Raw genomic sequence first — 17,443 nt, 5'->3', positions numbered from 1 at the left:
TCCATAACCATTGCATTCCATTCCATTCCATTCCATTTTAATCTCTTCTAATCCATTCTATGGAGAAGAGGGATGGGAAGGAGCCACATTGCGGCTGCTTCCCAAAGGAAAGCAGCGTGCCTTAGGCTCAAGGGCGGTCAAGCTGGAAGCAGCCTTCTCCTGAGCGCTCTTCCCAGTGCATCCAGGATGGGGAAGGGGACGGGATGGGAGCTGCTCCTTGCCTATTCCCTATGGCTGGAATCCCTTCTCCCCCTTACTTTTGCGCGACGAAGCAGTGAGCGGCTGTGAGGACCCATTGAGGGGTGATCATAGAATCACAGAATCATAGAATAGTTAGGGTTGGAAAGGACCTTAAGATCATCTAGTTCCAACCCCCCTGCCATGGACAGGGACACCTCTCACTAAACCATCCCACGCAAGGCTTCATCCAACCTGGCCTTGAGCACTGCCAGGGATGGAGCACTCACAACCTCCCTGGGCAACCGATTCCAGTGTCTCAGCACCCTAACAGGAAAGAATTTCCTCCTTGTATCCAATTTAAACTTGCCCTGTTTAAGTTTTAACCCATTACCCCTTGTCCTGTCACTACAGTCCCTGACAAAGAGTCCCTCCCCAGCATCCCTATAGGCCCCCTTCAGGTACTGGAAGGCTGCTCTTAGGTCTCCACGCAGCCATCTCTTCTCCAGGCTGAAAAGCCCCAACTTCCTCAGCCTGTCTTCATACGGGATGAGGGACCCCCCGCAGATGTGCGAGAATGCGGTGGCTGTGGGGAACTGGATGCTGAGCATCCGTGGCCAGGCGCCCTGGTGCGCATCCATGCCTCCGACGATGCGCGACATCCCGTAAGAATCAGCCATGGGACGGGTACCGCAGGTCCCTCTTGAAGCAGAAGCCCAACACTTGATGCTAAGGGATGAAGGGCGAGCATCGTCCCGCCCCACTGGGTGCTGCAGGGAAAAGGGACCCTACGCAGTGTCCCAGAGATGAGCATCATCCTCCCTCCTAGGGTGCTGCAGGACTAAGGACCCTACCGGGTGCCCCATAGCTGTGCTGTGCCACCGCATGGGCTGATGGCAAGCAAGTGGGGCTCCTCAAATCCCACCTCCCCATTGGTGTGACCGTGGCTGGGAGCAGCAGCATCTCCCTATGGAATACCAGGAACCTTGGAGTCTGGAGCCACTCACCCACAGCTGTCCCAGGAGCCTTGCACCAGCCAGGCCGAGGCCAGCAGGATGATGACACGGAGCAAAGCCATCGCTGCCACCACCGCTAAGAGTGACACCAAGGAGGTGACACCAAGGAGCTGCAGCACCACTGCACCCAAAGCGCAACTGCCCCGGGGATACAGGTGCTGGATGCAGGTCCCTTGGAGCTGGGGCTGATGTCATAGAGAGGCAGGTTCCATGGGGGGAGCTCCATGGGGAGGGGGGTGGCTCAGGGGTGTCGATGGGGGCTTCCATGGGGAGATGGGGGGGTTCTGATGCGCTTGGGGTGCTCTGAATCCCTATGGGATGCTCTGGAGCTCTGTATGATGCTGTGGTTGTGGGATGCTCTGAATCTCTGTGGGGTGCTCTGCTTTGTGGGATGCTCTGGAGCCCTGTGGGATGCTCTGAATCCCTCTGGCATGCTCTGCTTGTGGGATGCTCTGAATCCTTGTGGGATTCTGTCCTTGTGGGATGCTCTGAATGCCTCTGGCATGCTCTGCTTCCTTGTGGGATGCTCTGAATCCTTATGGGATGCTCTGACTGTGGGATGCTGTGAATCCCTCTGGGATGCTCTGGATCTCTATGGGATGCTCTGAACCCCTATGGGATGCTCTGCTCATGGGATGCTCTGAATCCCTATGGGATACTCTGCCTGTGGAATGCTCTGAATCCTTATGGGATGCTCTGCATGTGGGATGCTCTGAATCCCTATGGGATGCTCTGCTTGTGGGATGCTGTGAATCCCTGTGGGATGCCCTGCTTGAGGGATGCTCTGAACAGCTATGGGGATTTAAGGTCCCTTCCACCCCACACCACGCTCTCTGACTGTAAAGTCCGATCTGCATTTGGCTGCAGAAGAGCTCTCAGCACTGAGTCAGGCCCAGGAGCAGGTGCAGACATTTGTGGGGAACATCCTGTCTCTGCTGCTGGCCTCTCCAGAGGCCACTGGAGACCGCTGAGGGCAGGTCAGGCCTGGAGAACAGCCAGGATCAAGGGCAGCACCGCCACCTCTACTGAAGGAAGCCCAAGGGCTGAGGCTCTGCAGTCTCTCCTTTGCCCTGCACCACCCTTGGCTTTCAGCCCCACAGCAGAGCCCTTCTGCAGCCGCTTCTCAGCTCTTGTTCGCTGGCAGCTTCCAAAGGCCCTTGTGCCTCTGCCGGAGCCGGAGCAATGGCCCAGCCCGTGCTGCGGTGTGTGGGGCGCTCTGATGGCACCATCAAGGAAGTGCAGGGCTCGGCAGCGCTGGCAGGAGCAGAGCTGTGGGGCCTGACCCTGCTCCCGAGGCAGATGTGGGTGAGCTCCAGCACTTGGGGTTTTTGGGCAGGAACCTTGGGCAGTTAACCCCTAACAGTTACCTCTAACCGGAGGTAACCCTAACCTTAACCCTAACCCTAAACCTAACCCTCAGCCTGGGATTAAACCAGCCCCTAGGTTTAATTCCTATTAGGGTTAATGCTAACGCTAAGCTTAACCCTAACCCTGGGGTTAACTCCACCCCTAGGGGTAACTCTGGTGAAGGTTAACCCTAAACCTAACCCTAATCCTATCCCTAAACCTAATCCTAACTGTAACCCTAACCCGAACCCTAAGGCTCAACCTGGTGTTAACTCCACCCCTGGAGTTAACTCCGGTTACGGTTAACCCTAACCCTAACCCTATCCCTAACCCTAACACGTAACCCTAAACCTAACCCTATCCCTAAACCTAACACGTACCCCTAAATCTAACCTGTACCTAACCCTGACCCTGACCCTAACCCTAAACCTAACCCTAATTCGGAACCTAACCCTAACCGTGATCCTAAGCCGTATAATATTCCTGGACCACGACCTGCCGTATCCAACACTTGTGGGTCTCGGCATTGGCCCAAGCCACGTCCATGATTCTGACCATCATGAAGCAATCCGTGGTGAAGCTGGGAGGGAGTGGAAGAGCAGGGATTGGAGCCATAGGACAAGGGCTGATGGGTTCCGAGAGGGAATTGCAGGCTGGAGATAAGGAAGGGATTCCCTAAGAGGGTGCTGGGGCACTGGGATGGCATGGATGGAGAAGGTTTGGATGCTCCATCCCTGGCAGTGCTGCAGGCCAGCTTGGAGCAAGCTGCTCTATGGAAGGCATCCCTGCCCATGGCAAGGGGTTGGAAGTGGATGATCTCAAGCTCCTTTCCAAGCCACCCCACTCCATGATCCATAACCATTGCATTCCATTCCATTCCATTCCATTCCATTTTAATCTCTTCTAATCCATTCTATGGAGAAGAGGGATGGGAAGGAGCCACATTGCGGCTGCTTCCCAAAGGAAAGCAGCGTGCCTTAGGCTCAAGGGCGGTCAAGCTGGAAGCAGCCTTCTCCTGAGCGCTCTTCCCAGTGCATCCAGGATGGGGAAGGGGACGGGATGGGAGCTGCTCCTTGCCTATTCCCTATGGCTGGAATCCCTTCTCCCCCTTACTTTTGCGCGACGAAGCAGTGAGCGGCTGTGAGGACCCATTGAGGGGTGATCATAGAATCACAGAATCATAGAATAGTTAGGGTTGGAAAGGACCTTAAGATCATCTAGTTCCAACCCCCCTGCCATGGACAGGGACACCTCTCACTAAACCATCCCACGCAAGGCTTCATCCAACCTGGCCTTGAGCACTGCCAGGGATGGAGCACTCACAACCTCCCTGGGCAACCGATTCCAGTGTCTCAGCACCCTAACAGGAAAGAATTTCCTCCTTGTATCCAATTTAAACTTGCCCTGTTTAAGTTTTAACCCATTACCCCTTGTCCTGTCACTACAGTCCCTGACAAAGAGTCCCTCCCCAGCATCCCTATAGGCCCCCTTCAGGTACTGGAAGGCTGCTCTTAGGTCTCCACGCAGCCATCTCTTCTCCAGGCTGAAAAGCCCCAACTTCCTCAGCCTGTCTTCATACGGGATGAGGGACCCCCCGCAGATGTGCGAGAATGCGGTGGCTGTGGGGAACTGGATGCTGAGCATCCGTGGCCAGGCGCCCTGGTGCGCATCCATGCCTCTGACGATGCGCGACATCCCGTAAGGATCAGCCATGGGACGGGTACCGCAGGTCCCTCTTGAAGCAGAAGCCCAACACTTGATGCTAAGGGATGAAGGGCGAGCATCGTCCCGCCCCACTGGGTGCTGCAGGGAAAAGGGACCCTACGCAGTGTCCCAGAGATGAGCATCATCCTCCCTCCTAGGGTGCTGCAGGACTAAGGACCCTACCGGGTGCCCCATAGCTGTGCTGTGCCACCGCATGGGCTGATGGCAAGCAAGTGGGGCTCCTCAAATCCCACCTCCCCATTGGTGTGACCGTGGCTGGGAGCAGCAGCATCTCCCTATGGAATACCAGGAACCTTGGAGTCTGGAGCCACTCACCCACAGCTGTCCCAGGAGCCTTGCACCAGCCAGGCCGAGGCCAGCAGGATGATGACACGGAGCAAAGCCATCGCTGCCACCACCGCTAAGAGTGACACCAAGGAGGTGACACCAAGGAGCTGCAGCACCACTGCACCCAAAGCGCAACTGCCCCGGGGATACAGGTGCTGGATGCAGGTCCCTTGGAGCTGGGGCTGATGTCATAGAGAGGCAGGTTCCATGGGGGGAGCTCCATGGGGAGGGGGGTGGCTCAGGGGTGTCGATGGGGGCTTCCATGGGGAGATGGGGGGGTTCTGATGCGCTTGGGGTGCTCTGAATCCCTATGGGATGCTCTGGAGCTCTGTATGATGCTGTGGTTGTGGGATGCTCTGAATCTCTGTGGGGTGCTCTGCTTTGTGGGATGCTCTGGAGCCCTGTGGGATGCTCTGAATCCCTCTGGCATGCTCTGCTTGTGGGATGCTCTGAATCCTTGTGGGATTCTGTCCTTGTGGGATGCTCTGAATGCCTCTGGCATGCTCTGCTTCCTTGTGGGATGCTCTGAATCCTTATGGGATGCTCTGACTGTGGGATGCTGTGAATCCCTCTGGGATGCTCTGGATCTCTATGGGATGCTCTGAACCCCTATGGGATGCTCTGCTCATGGGATGCTCTGAATCCCTATGGGATACTCTGCCTGTGGAATGCTCTGAATCCTTATGGGATGCTCTGCATGTGGGATGCTCTGAATCCCTATGGGATGCTCTGCTTGTGGGATGCTGTGAATCCCTGTGGGATGCCCTGCTTGAGGGATGCTCTGAACAGCTATGGGGATTTAAGGTCCCTTCCACCCCACACCACGCTCTCTGACTGTAAAGTACGATCTGCATTTGGCTGCAGAAGAGCTCTCAGCACTGAGTCAGGCCCAGGAGCAGGTGCAGACATTTGTGGGGAACATCCTGTCTCTGCTGCTGGCCTCTCCAGAGGCCACTGGAGACCGCTGAGGGCAGGTCAGGCCTGGAGAACAGCCAGGATCAAGGGCAGCACCGCCACCTCTACTGAAGGAAGCCCAAGGGCTGAGGCTCTGCAGTCTCTCCTTTGCCCTGCACCACCCTTGGCTTTCAGCCCCACAGCAGAGCCCTTCTGCAGCCGCTTCTCAGCTCTTGTTCGCTGGCAGCTTCCAAAGGCCCTTGTGCCTCTGCCGGAGCCGGAGCAATGGCCCAGCCCGTGCTGCGGTGTGTGGGGCGCTCTGATGGCACCAGCAAGGAAGTGCAGGGCTCGGCAGCGCTGGCAGGAGCAGAGCTGTGGGGCCTGACCCTGCTCCCGAGGCAGATGTGGGTGAGCTCCAGCACTTGGGGTTTTTGGGCAGGAACCTTGGGCAGTTAACCCCTAACAGTTACCTCTAACCGGAGGTAACCCTAACCTTAACCCTAACCCTAAACCTAACCCTCAGCCTGGGATTAAACCAGCCCCTAGGTTTAATTCCGATTAGGGTTAATGCTAACGCTAAGCTTAACCCTAACCCTGGGGTTAACTCCACCCCTAGGGGTAACTCTGGTGAAGGTTAACCCTAAACCTAACCCTAATCCTATCCCTAAACCTAATCCTAACTGTAACCCTAACCCGAACCCTAAGGCTCAACCTGGTGTTAACTCCACCCCTGGAGTTAACTCCGGTTACGGTTAACCCTAACCCTAACCCTATCCCTAACCCTAACACGTAACCCTAAACCTAACCCTATCCCTAAACCTAACACGTACCCCTAAATCTAACCTGTACCTAACCCTGACCCTGACCCTAACCCTAAACCTAACCCTAATTCGGAACCTAACCCTAACCGTGATCCTAAGCCGTATAATATTCCTGGACCACGACCTGCCGTATCCAACACTTGTGGGTCTCGGCATTGGCCCAAGCCACGTCCATGATTCTGACCATCATGAAGCAATCCGTGGTGAAGCTGGGAGGGAGTGGAAGAGCAGGGATTGGAGCCATAGGACAAGGGCTGATGGGTTCCGAGAGGGAATTGCAGGCTGGAGATAAGGAAGGGATTCCCTAAGAGGGTGCTGGGGCACTGGGATGGCATGGATGGAGAAGGTTTGGATGCTCCATCCCTGGCAGTGCTGCAGGCCAGCTTGGAGCAAGCTGCTCTATGGAAGGCATCCCTGCCCATGGCAAGGGGTTGGAAGTGGATGATCTCAAGCTCCTTTCCAAGCCACCCCACTCCATGATCCATAACCATTGCATTCCATTCCATTCCATTCCATTTTAATCTCTTCTAATCCATTCTATGGAGAAGAGGGATGGGAAGGAGCCACATTGCGGCTGCTTCCCAAAGGAAAGCAGCGTGCCTTAGGCTCAAGGGCAGTCAAGCTGGAAGCAGCCTTCTCCTGAGCGCTCTTCCCAGTGCATCCAGGATGGGGAAGGGGACGGGATGGGAGCTGCTCCTTGCCTATTCCCTATGGCTGGAATCCCTTCTCCCCCTTACTTTTGCGCGACGAAGCAGTGAGCGGCTGTGAGGACCCATTGAGGGGTGATCATAGAATCACAGAATCATAGAATAGTTAGGGTTGGAAAGGACCTTAAGATCATCTAGTTCCAACCCCCCTGCCATGGACAGGGACACCTCTCACTAAACCATCCCACGCAAGGCTTCATCCAACCTGGCCTTGAGCACTGCCAGGGATGGAGCACTCACAACCTCCCTGGGCAACCGATTCCAGTGTCTGAGCACCCTAACAGGAAAGAATTTCCTCCTTGTATCCAATTTAAACTTGCCCTGTTTAAGTTTTAACCCATTACCCCTTGTCCTGTCACTACAGTCCCTGACAAAGAGTCCCTCCCCAGCATCCCTATAGGCCCCCTTCAGGTACTGGAAGGCTGCTCTTAGGTCTCCACGCAGCCATCTCTTCTCCAGGCTGAAAAGCCCCAACTTCCTCAGCCTGTCTTCATACGGGATGAGGGACCCCCCGCAGATGTGCGAGAATGCGGTGGCTGTGGGGAACTGGATGCTGAGCATCCGTGGCCAGGCGCCCTGGTGCGCATCCATGCCTCTGATGATGCGCGACATCCCGTAAGGATCAGCCATGGGACGGGTACCGCAGGTCCCTCTTGAAGCAGAAGCCCAACACTTGATGCTAAGGGATGAAGGGCGAGCATCGTCCCGCCCCACTGGGTGCTGCAGGGAAAAGGGACCCTACGCAGTGTCCCAGAGATGAGCATCATCCTCCCTCCTAGGGTGCTGCAGGACTAAGGACCCTACCGGGTGCCCCATAGCTGTGCTGTGCCACCGCATGGGCTGATGGCAAGCAAGTGGGGCTCCTCAAATCCCACCTCCCCATTGGTGTGACCGTGGCTGGGAGCAGCAGCATCTCCCTATGGAATACCAGGAACCTTGGAGTCTGGAGCCACTCACCCACAGCTGTCCCAGGAGCCTTGCACCAGCCAGGCCGAGGCCAGCAGGATGATGACACGGAGCAAAGCCATCGCTGCCACCACCGCTAAGAGTGACACCAAGGAGGTGACACCAAGGAGCTGCAGCACCACTGCACCCAAAGCGCAACTGCCCCGGGGATACAGGTGCTGGATGCAGGTCCCTTGGAGCTGGGGCTGATGTCATAGAGAGGCAGGTTCCATGGGGGGAGCTCCATGGGGAGGGGGGTGGCTCAGGGGTGTCGATGGGGGCTTCCATGGGGAGATGGGGGGGTTCTGATGCGCTTGGGGTGCTCTGAATCCCTATGGGATGCTCTGGAGCTCTGTATGATGCTGTGGTTGTGGGATGCTCTGAATCTCTGTGGGGTGCTCTGCTTTGTGGGATGCTCTGGAGCCCTGTGGGATGCTCTGAATCCCTCTGGCATGCTCTGCTTGTGGGATGCTCTGAATCCTTGTGGGATTCTGTCCTTGTGGGATGCTCTGAATGCCTCTGGCATGCTCTGCTTCCTTGTGGGATGCTCTGAATCCTTATGGGATGCTCTGACTGTGGGATGCTGTGAATCCCTCTGGGATGCTCTGGATCTCTATGGGATGCTCTGAACCCCTATGGGATGCTCTGCTCATGGGATGCTCTGAATCCCTATGGGATACTCTGCCTGTGGAATGCTCTGAATCCTTATGGGATGCTCTGCATGTGGGATGCTCTGAATCCCTATGGGATGCTCTGCTTGTGGGATGCTGTGAATCCCTGTGGGATGCCCTGCTTGAGGGATGCTCTGAACAGCTATGGGGATTTAAGGTCCCTTCCACCCCACACCACGCTCTCTGACTGTAAAGTACGATCTGCATTTGGCTGCAGAAGAGCTCTCAGCACTGAGTCAGGCCCAGGAGCAGGTGCAGACATTTGTGGGGAACATCCTGTCTCTGCTGCTGGCCTCTCCAGAGGCCACTGGAGACCGCTGAGGGCAGGTCAGGCCTGGAGAACAGCCAGGATCAAGGGCAGCACCGCCACCTCTACTGAAGGAAGCCCAAGGGCTGAGGCTCTGCAGTCTCTCCTTTGCCCTGCACCACCCTTGGCTTTCAGCCCCACAGCAGAGCCCTTCTGCAGCCGCTTCTCAGCTCTTGTTCGCTGGCAGCTTCCAAAGGCCCTTGTGCCTCTGCCGGAGCCGGAGCAATGGCCCAGCCCGTGCTGCGGTGTGTGGGGCGCTCTGATGGCACCAGCAAGGAAGTGCAGGGCTCGGCAGCGCTGGCAGGAGCAGAGCTGTGGGGCCTGACCCTGCTCCCGAGGCAGATGTGGGTGAGCTCCAGCACTTGGGGTTTTTGGGCAGGAACCTTGGGCAGTTAACCCCTAACAGTTACCTCTAACCGGAGGTAACCCTAACCTTAACCCTAACCCTAAACCTAACCCTCAGCCTGGGATTAAACCAGCCCCTAGGTTTAATTCCGATTAGGGTTAATGCTAACGCTAAGCTTAACCCTAACCCTGGGGTTAACTCCACCCCTAGGGGTAACTCTGGTGAAGGTTAACCCTAAACCTAACCCTAATCCTATCCCTAAACCTAATCCTAACTGTAACCCTAACCCGAACCCTAAGGCTCAACCTGGTGTTAACTCCACCCCTGGAGTTAACTCCGGTTACGGTTAACCCTAACCCTAACCCTATCCCTAACCCTAACACGTAACCCTAAACCTAGCCCTATCCCTAAACCTAACACGTACCCCTAAATCTAACCTGTACCTAACCCTGACCCTGACCCTAACCCTAAACCTAACCCTAATTCGGAACCTAACCCTAACCGTGATCCTAAGCCGTATAATATTCCTGGACCACGACCTGCCGTATTCAACACTTGTGGGTCTCGGCATTGGCCCAAGCCACGTCCATGATTCTGACCATCATGAAGCAATCCGTGGTGAAGCTGGGAGGGAGTGGAAGAGCAGGGATTGGAGCCATAGGACAAGGGCTGATGGGTTCCGAGAGGGAATTGCAGGCTGGAGATAAGGAAGGGATTCCCTAAGAGGGTGCTGGGGCACTGGGATGGCATGGATGGAGAAGGTTTGGATGCTCCATCCCTGGCAGTGCTGCAGGCCAGCTTGGAGCAAGCTGCTCTATGGAAGGCATCCCTGCCCATGGCAAGGGGTTGGAAGTGGATGATCTCAAGCTCCTTTCCAAGCCACCCCACTCCATGATCCATAACCATTGCATTCCATTCCATTCCATTCCATTTTAATCTCTTCTAATCCATTCTATGGAGAAGAGGGATGGGAAGGAGCCACATTGCGGCTGCTTCCCAAAGGAAAGCAGCGTGCCTTAGGCTCAAGGGCGGTCAAGCTGGAAGCAGCCTTCTCCTGAGCGCTCTTCCCAGTGCATCCAGGATGGGGAAGGGGACGGGATGGGAGCTGCTCCTTGCCTATTCCCTATGGCTGGAATCCCTTCTCCCCCTTACTTTTGCGCGACGAAGCAGTGAGCGGCTGTGAGGACCCATTGAGGGGTGATCATAGAATCACAGAATCATAGAATAGTTAGGGTTGGAAAGGACCTTAAGATCATCTAGTTCCAACCCCCCTGCCATGGACAGGGACACCTCTCACTAAACCATCCCACGCAAGGCTTCATCCAACCTGGCCTTGAGCACTGCCAGGGATGGAGCACTCACAACCTCCCTGGGCAACCGATTCCAGTGTCTCAGCACCCTAACAGGAAAGAATTTCCTCCTTGTATCCAATTTAAACTTGCCCTGTTTAAGTTTTAACCCATTACCCCTTGTCCTGTCACTACAGTCCCTGACAAAGAGTCCCTCCCCAGCATCCCTATAGGCCCCCTTCAGGTACTGGAAGGCTGCTCTTAGGTCTCCACGCAGCCATCTCTTCTCCAGGCTGAAAAGCCCCAACTTCCTCAGCCTGTCTTCATACGGGATGAGGGACCCCCCGCAGATGTGCGAGAATGCGGTGGCTGTGGGGAACTGGATGCTGAGCATCCGTGGCCAGGCGCCCTGGTGCGCATCCATGCCTCCGACGATGCGCGACATCCCGTAAGAATCAGCCATGGGACGGGTACCGCAGGTCCCTCTTGAAGCAGAAGCCCAACACTTGATGCTAAGGGATGAAGGGCGAGCATCGTCCCGCCCCACTGGGTGCTGCAGGGAAAAGGGACCCTACGCAGTGTCCCAGAGATGAGCATCATCCTCCCTCCTAGGGTGCTGCAGGACTAAGGACCCTACCGGGTGCCCCATAGCTGTGCTGTGCCACCGCATGGGCTGATGGCAAGCAAGTGGGGCTCCTCAAATCCCACCTCCCCATTGGTGTGACCGTGGCTGGGAGCAGCAGCATCTCCCTATGGAATACCAGGAACCTTGGAGTCTGGAGCCACTCACCCACAGCTGTCCCAGGAGCCTTGCACCAGCCAGGCCGAGGCCAGCAGGATGATGACACGGAGCAAAGCCATCGCTGCCACCACCGCTAAGAGTGACACCAAGGAGGTGACACCAAGGAGCTGCAGCACCACTGCACCCAAAGCGCAACTGCCCCGGGGATACAGGTGCTGGATGCAGGTCCCTTGGAGCTGGGGCTGATGTCATAGAGAGGCAGGTTCCATGGGGGGAGCTCCATGGGGAGGGGGGTGGCTCAGGGGTGTCGATGGGGGCTTCCATGGGGAGATGGGGGGGTTCTGATGCGCTTGGGGTGCTCTGAATCCCTATGGGATGCTCTGGAGCTCTGTATGATGCTGTGGTTGTGGGATGCTCTGAATCTCTGTGGGGTGCTCTGCTTTGTGGGATGCTCTGGAGCCCTGTGGGATGCTCTGAATCCCTCTGGCATGCTCTGCTTGTGGGATGCTCTGAATCCTTGTGGGATTCTGTCCTTGTGGGATGCTCTGAATGCCTCTGGCATGCTCTGCTTCCTTGTGGGATGCTCTGAATCCTTATGGGATGCTCTGACTGTGGGATGCTGTGAATCCCTCTGGGATGCTCTGGATCTCTATGGGATGCTCTGAACCCCTATGGGATGCTCTGCTCATGGGATGCTCTGAATCCCTATGGGATACTCTGCCTGTGGAATGCTCTGAATCCTTATGGGATGCTCTGCATGTGGGATGCTCTGAATCCCTATGGGATGCTCTGCTTGTGGGATGCTGTGAATCCCTGTGGGATGCCCTGCTTGAGGGATGCTCTGAACAGCTATGGGGATTTAAGGTCCCTTCCACCCCACACCACGCTCTCTGACTGTAAAGTACGATCTGCATTTGGCTGCAGAAGAGCTCTCAGCACTGAGTCAGGCCCAGGAGCAGGTGCAGACATTTGTGGGGAACATCCTGTCTCTGCTGCTGGCCTCTCCAGAGGCCACTGGAGACCGCTGAGGGCAGGTCAGGCCTGGAGAACAGCCAGGATCAAGGGCAGCACCGCCACCTCTACTGAAGGAAGCCCAAGGGCTGAGGCTCTGCAGTCTCTCCTTTGCCCTGCACCACCCTTGGCTTTCAGCCCCACAGCAGAGCCCTTCTGCAGCCGCTTCTCAGCTCTTGTTCGCTGGCAGCTTCCAAAGGCCCTTGTGCCTCTGCCGGAGCCGGAGCAATGGCCCAGCCCGTGCTGCGGTGTGTGGGGCGCTCTGATGGCACCAGCAAGGAAGTGCAGGGCTCGGCAGCGCTGGCAGGAGCAGAGCTGTGGGGCCTGACCCTGCTCCCGAGGCAGATGTGGGTGAGCTCCAGCACTTGGGGTTTTTGGGCAGGAACCTTGGGCAGTTAACCCCTAACAGTTACCTCTAACCGGAGGTAACCCTAACCTTAACCCTAACCCTAAACCTAACCCTCAGCCTGGGATTAAACCAGCCCCTAGGTTTAATTCCGATTAGGGTTAATGCTAACGCTAAGCTTAACCCTAACCCTGGGGTTAACTCCACCCCTAGGGGTAACTCTGGTGAAGGTTAACCCTAAACCTAACCCTAATCCTATCCCTAAACCTAATCCTAACTGTAACCCTAACCCGAACCCTAAGGCTCAACCTGGTGTTAACTCCACCCCTGGAGTTAACTCCGGTTACGGTTAACCCTAACCCTAACCCTATCCCTAACCCTAACACGTAACCCTAAACCTAGCCCTATCCCTAAACCTAACACGTACCCCTAAATCTAACCTGTACCTAACCCTGACCCTGACCCTAACCCTAAACCTAACCCTAATTCGGAACCTAACCCTAACCGTGATCCTAAGCCGTATAATATTCCTGGACCACGACCTGCCGTATTCAACACTTGTGGGTCTCGGCATTGGCCCAAGCCACGTCCATGATTCTGACCATCATGAAGCAATCCGTGGTGAAGCTGGGAGGGAGTGGAAGAGCAGGGATTGGAGCCATAGGACAAGGGCTGATGGGTTCCGAGAGGGAATTGCAGGCTGGAGATAAGGAAGGGATTCCCTAAGAGGGTGCTGGGGCACTGGGATGGCATGGATGGAGAAGGTTTGGATGCTCCATCCCTGGCAGTGCTGCAGGCCAGCTTGGAGCAAGCTGCTCTATGGAAGGCATCCCTGCCCATGGCAAGGGGTTGGAAGTGGATGATCTCAAGCTCCTTTCCAAGCCACCCCACTCCATGATCCATAACCATTGCATTCCATTCCATTCCATTCCATTTTAATCTCTTCTAATCCATTCTATGGAGAAGAGGGATGGGAAGGAGCCACATTGCGGCTGCTTCCCAAAGGAAAGCAGCGTGCCTTAGGCTCAAGGGCAGTCAAGCTGGAAGCAGCCTTCTCCTGAGCGCTCTTCCCAGTGCATCCAGGATGGGGAAGGGGACGGGATGGGAGCTGCTCCTTGCCTATTCCCTATGGCTGGAATCCCTTCTCCCCCTTACTTTTGCGCGACGAAGCAGTGAGCGGCTGTGAGGACCCATTGAGGGGTGATCATAGAATCACAGAATCATAGAATAGTTAGGGTTGGAAAGGACCTTAAGATCATCTAGTTCCAACCCCCCTGCCATGGACAGGGACACCTCTCACTAAACCATCCCACGCAAGGCTTCATCCAACCTGGCCTTGAGCACTGCCAGGGATGGAGCACTCACAACCTCCCTGGGCAACCGATTCCAGTGTCTGAGCACCCTAACAGGAAAGAATTTCCTCCTTGTATCCAATTTAAACTTGCCCTGTTTAAGTTTTAACCCATTACCCCTTGTCCTGTCACTACAGTCCCTGACAAAGAGTCCCTCCCCAGCATCCCTATAGGCCCCCTTCAGGTACTGGAAGGCTGCTCTTAGGTCTCCACGCAGCCATCTCTTCTCCAGGCTGAAAAGCCCCAACTTCCTCAGCCTGTCTTCATACGGGATGAGGGACCCCCCGCAGATGTGCGAGAATGCGGTGGCTGTGGGGAACTGGATGCTGAGCATCCGTGGCCAGGCGCCCTGGTGCGCATCCATGCCTCTGACGATGCGCGACATCCCGTAAGGATCAGCCATGGGACGGGTACCGCAGGTCCCTCTTGAAGCAGAAGCCCAACACTTGATGCTAAGGGATGAAGGGCGAGCATCGTCCCGCCCCACTGGGTGCTGCAGGGAAAAGGGACCCTACGCAGTGTCCCAGAGATGAGCATCATCCTCCCTCCTAGGGTGCTGCAGGACTAAGGACCCTACCGGGTGCCCCATAGCTGTGCTGTGCCACCGCATGGGCTGATGGCAAGCAAGTGGGGCTCCTCAAATCCCACCTCCCCATTGGTGTGACCGTGGCTGGGAGCAGCAGCATCTCCCTATGGAATACCAGGAACCTTGGAGTCTGGAGCCACTCACCCACAGCTGTCCCAGGAGCCTTGCACCAGCCAGGCCGAGGCCAGCAGGATGATGACACGGAGCAAAGCCATCGCTGCCACCACCGCTAAGAGTGACACCAAGGAGGTGACACCAAGGAGCTGCAGCACCACTGCACCCAAAGCGCAACTGCCCCGGGGATACAGGTGCTGGATGCAGGTCCCTTGGAGCTGGGGCTGATGTCATAGAGAGGCAGGTTCCATGGGGGGAGCTCCATGGGGAGGGGGGTGGCTCAGGGGTGTCGATGGGGGCTTCCATGGGGAGATGGGGGGGTTCTGATGCGCTTGGGGTGCTCTGAATCCCTATGGGGTGCTCTGGAGCTCTGTATGATGCTGTGGTTGTGGGATGCTCTGAATCTCTGTGGGGTGCTCTGCTTTGTGGGATGCTCTGGAGCCCTGTGGGATGCTCTGAATCCCTCTGGCATGCTCTGCTTGTGGGATGCTCTGAATCCTTGTGGGATTCTGTCCTTGTGGGATGCTCTGAATGCCTCTGGCATGCTCTGCTTCCTTGTGGGATGCTCTGAATCCTTATGGGATGCTCTGACTGTGGGATGCTGTGAATCCCTCTGGGATGCTCTGGATCTCTATGGGATGCTCTGAACCCCTATGGGATGCTCTGCTCATGGGATGCTCTGAATCCCTATGGGATACTCTGCCTGTGGAATGCTCTGAATCCTTATGGGATGCTCTGCATGTGGGATGCTCTGAATCCCTATGGGATGCTCTGCTTGTGGGATGCTGTGAATCCCTGTGGGATGCCCTGCTTGAGGGATGCTCTGAACAGCTATGGGGATTTAAGGTCCCTTCCACCCCACACCACGCTCTCTGACTGTAAAGTACGATCTGCATTTGGCTGCAGAAGAGCTCTCAGCACTGAGTCAGGCCCAGGAGCAGGTGCAGACATTTGTGGGGAACATCCTGTCTCTGCTGCTGGCCTCTCCAGAGGCCACTGGAGACCGCTGAGGGCAGGTCAGGCCTGGAGAACAGCCAGGATCAAGGGCAGCACCGCCACCTCTACTGAAGGAAGCCCAAGGGCTGAGGCTCTGCAGTCTCTCCTTTGCCCTGCACCACCCTTGGCTTTCAGCCCCACAGCAGAGCCCTTCTGCAGCCGCTTCTCAGCTCTTGTTCGCTGGCAGCTTCCAAAGGCCCTTGTGCCTCTGCCGGAGCCGGAGCAATGGCCCAGCCCGTGCTGCGGTGTGTGGGGCGCTCTGATGGCACCAGCAAGGAAGTGCAGGGCTCGGCAGCGCTGGCAGGAGCAGAGCTGTGGGGCCTGACCCTGCTCCCGAGGCAGATGTGGGTGAGCTCCAGCACTTGGGGTTTTTGGGCAGGAACCTTGGGCAGTTAACCCCTAACAGTTACCTCTAACCGGAGGTAACCCTAACCTTAACCCTAACCCTAAACCTAACCCTCAGCCTGGGATTAAACCAGCCCCTAGGTTTAATTCCGATTAGGGTTAATGCTAACGCTAAGCTTAACCCTAACCCTGGGGTTAACTCCACCCCTAGGGGTAACTCTGGTGAAGGTTAACCCTAAACCTAACCCTAATCCTATCCCTAAACCTAATCCTAACTGTAACCCTAACCCGAACCCTAAGGCTCAACCTGGTGTTAACTCCACCCCTGGAGTTAACTCCGGTTACGGTTAACCCTAACCCTAACCCTATCCCTAACCCTAACACGTAACCCTAAACCTAACCCTATCCCTAAACCTAACACGTACCCCTAAATCTAACCTGTACCTAACCCTGACCCTGACCCTAACCCTAAACCTAACCCTAATTCGGAACCTAACCCTAACCGTGATCCTAAGCCGTATAATATTCCTGGACCACGACCTGCCGTATCCAACACTTGTGGGTCTCGGCATTGGCCCAAGCCACGTCCATGATTCTGACCATCATGAAGCAATCCGTGGTGAAGCTGGGAGGGAGTGGAAGAGCAGGGATTGGAGCCATAGGACAAGGGCTGATGGGTTCCGAGAGGGAATTGCAGGCTGGAGATAAGGAAGGGATTCCCTAAGAGGGTGCTGGGGCACTGGGATGGCATGGATGGAGAAGGTTTGGATGCTCCATCCCTGGCAGTGCTGCAGGCCAGCTTGGAGCAAGCTGCTCTATGGAAGGCATCCCTGCCCATGGCAAGGGGTTGGAAGTGGATGATCTCAAGCTCCTTTCCAAGCCACCCCACTCCATGATCCATAACCATTGCATTCCATTCCATTCCATTCCATTTTAATCTCTTCTAATCCATTCTATGGAGAAGAGGGATGGGAAGGAGCCACATTGCGGCTGCTTCCCAAAGGAAAGCAGCGTGCCTTAGGCTCAAGGGCAGTCAAGCTGGAAGCAGCCTTCTCCTGAGCGCTCTTCCCAGTGCATCCAGGATGGGGAAGGGGACGGGATGGGAGCTGCTCCTTGCCTATTCCCTATGGCTGGAATCCCTTCTCCCCCTTACTTTTGCGCGACGAAGCAGTGAGCGGCTGTGAGGACCCATTGAGGGGTGATCATAGAATCACAGAATCATAGAATAGTTAGGGTTGGAAAGGACCTTAAGATCATCTAGTTCCAACCCCCCTGCCATGGACAGGGACACCTCTCACTAAACCATCCCACGCAAGGCTTCATCCAACCTGGCCTTGAGCACTGCCAGGGATGGAGCACTCACAACCTCCCTGGGCAAC

This window comes from Lathamus discolor, chromosome 23 (assembly GCF_037157495.1).
Source record: "Lathamus discolor isolate bLatDis1 chromosome 23, bLatDis1.hap1, whole genome shotgun sequence".
Lineage (NCBI taxonomy): Eukaryota > Metazoa > Chordata > Aves > Psittaciformes > Psittacidae > Lathamus > Lathamus discolor.
This window is presented reverse-complemented; position numbering follows the sequence as displayed.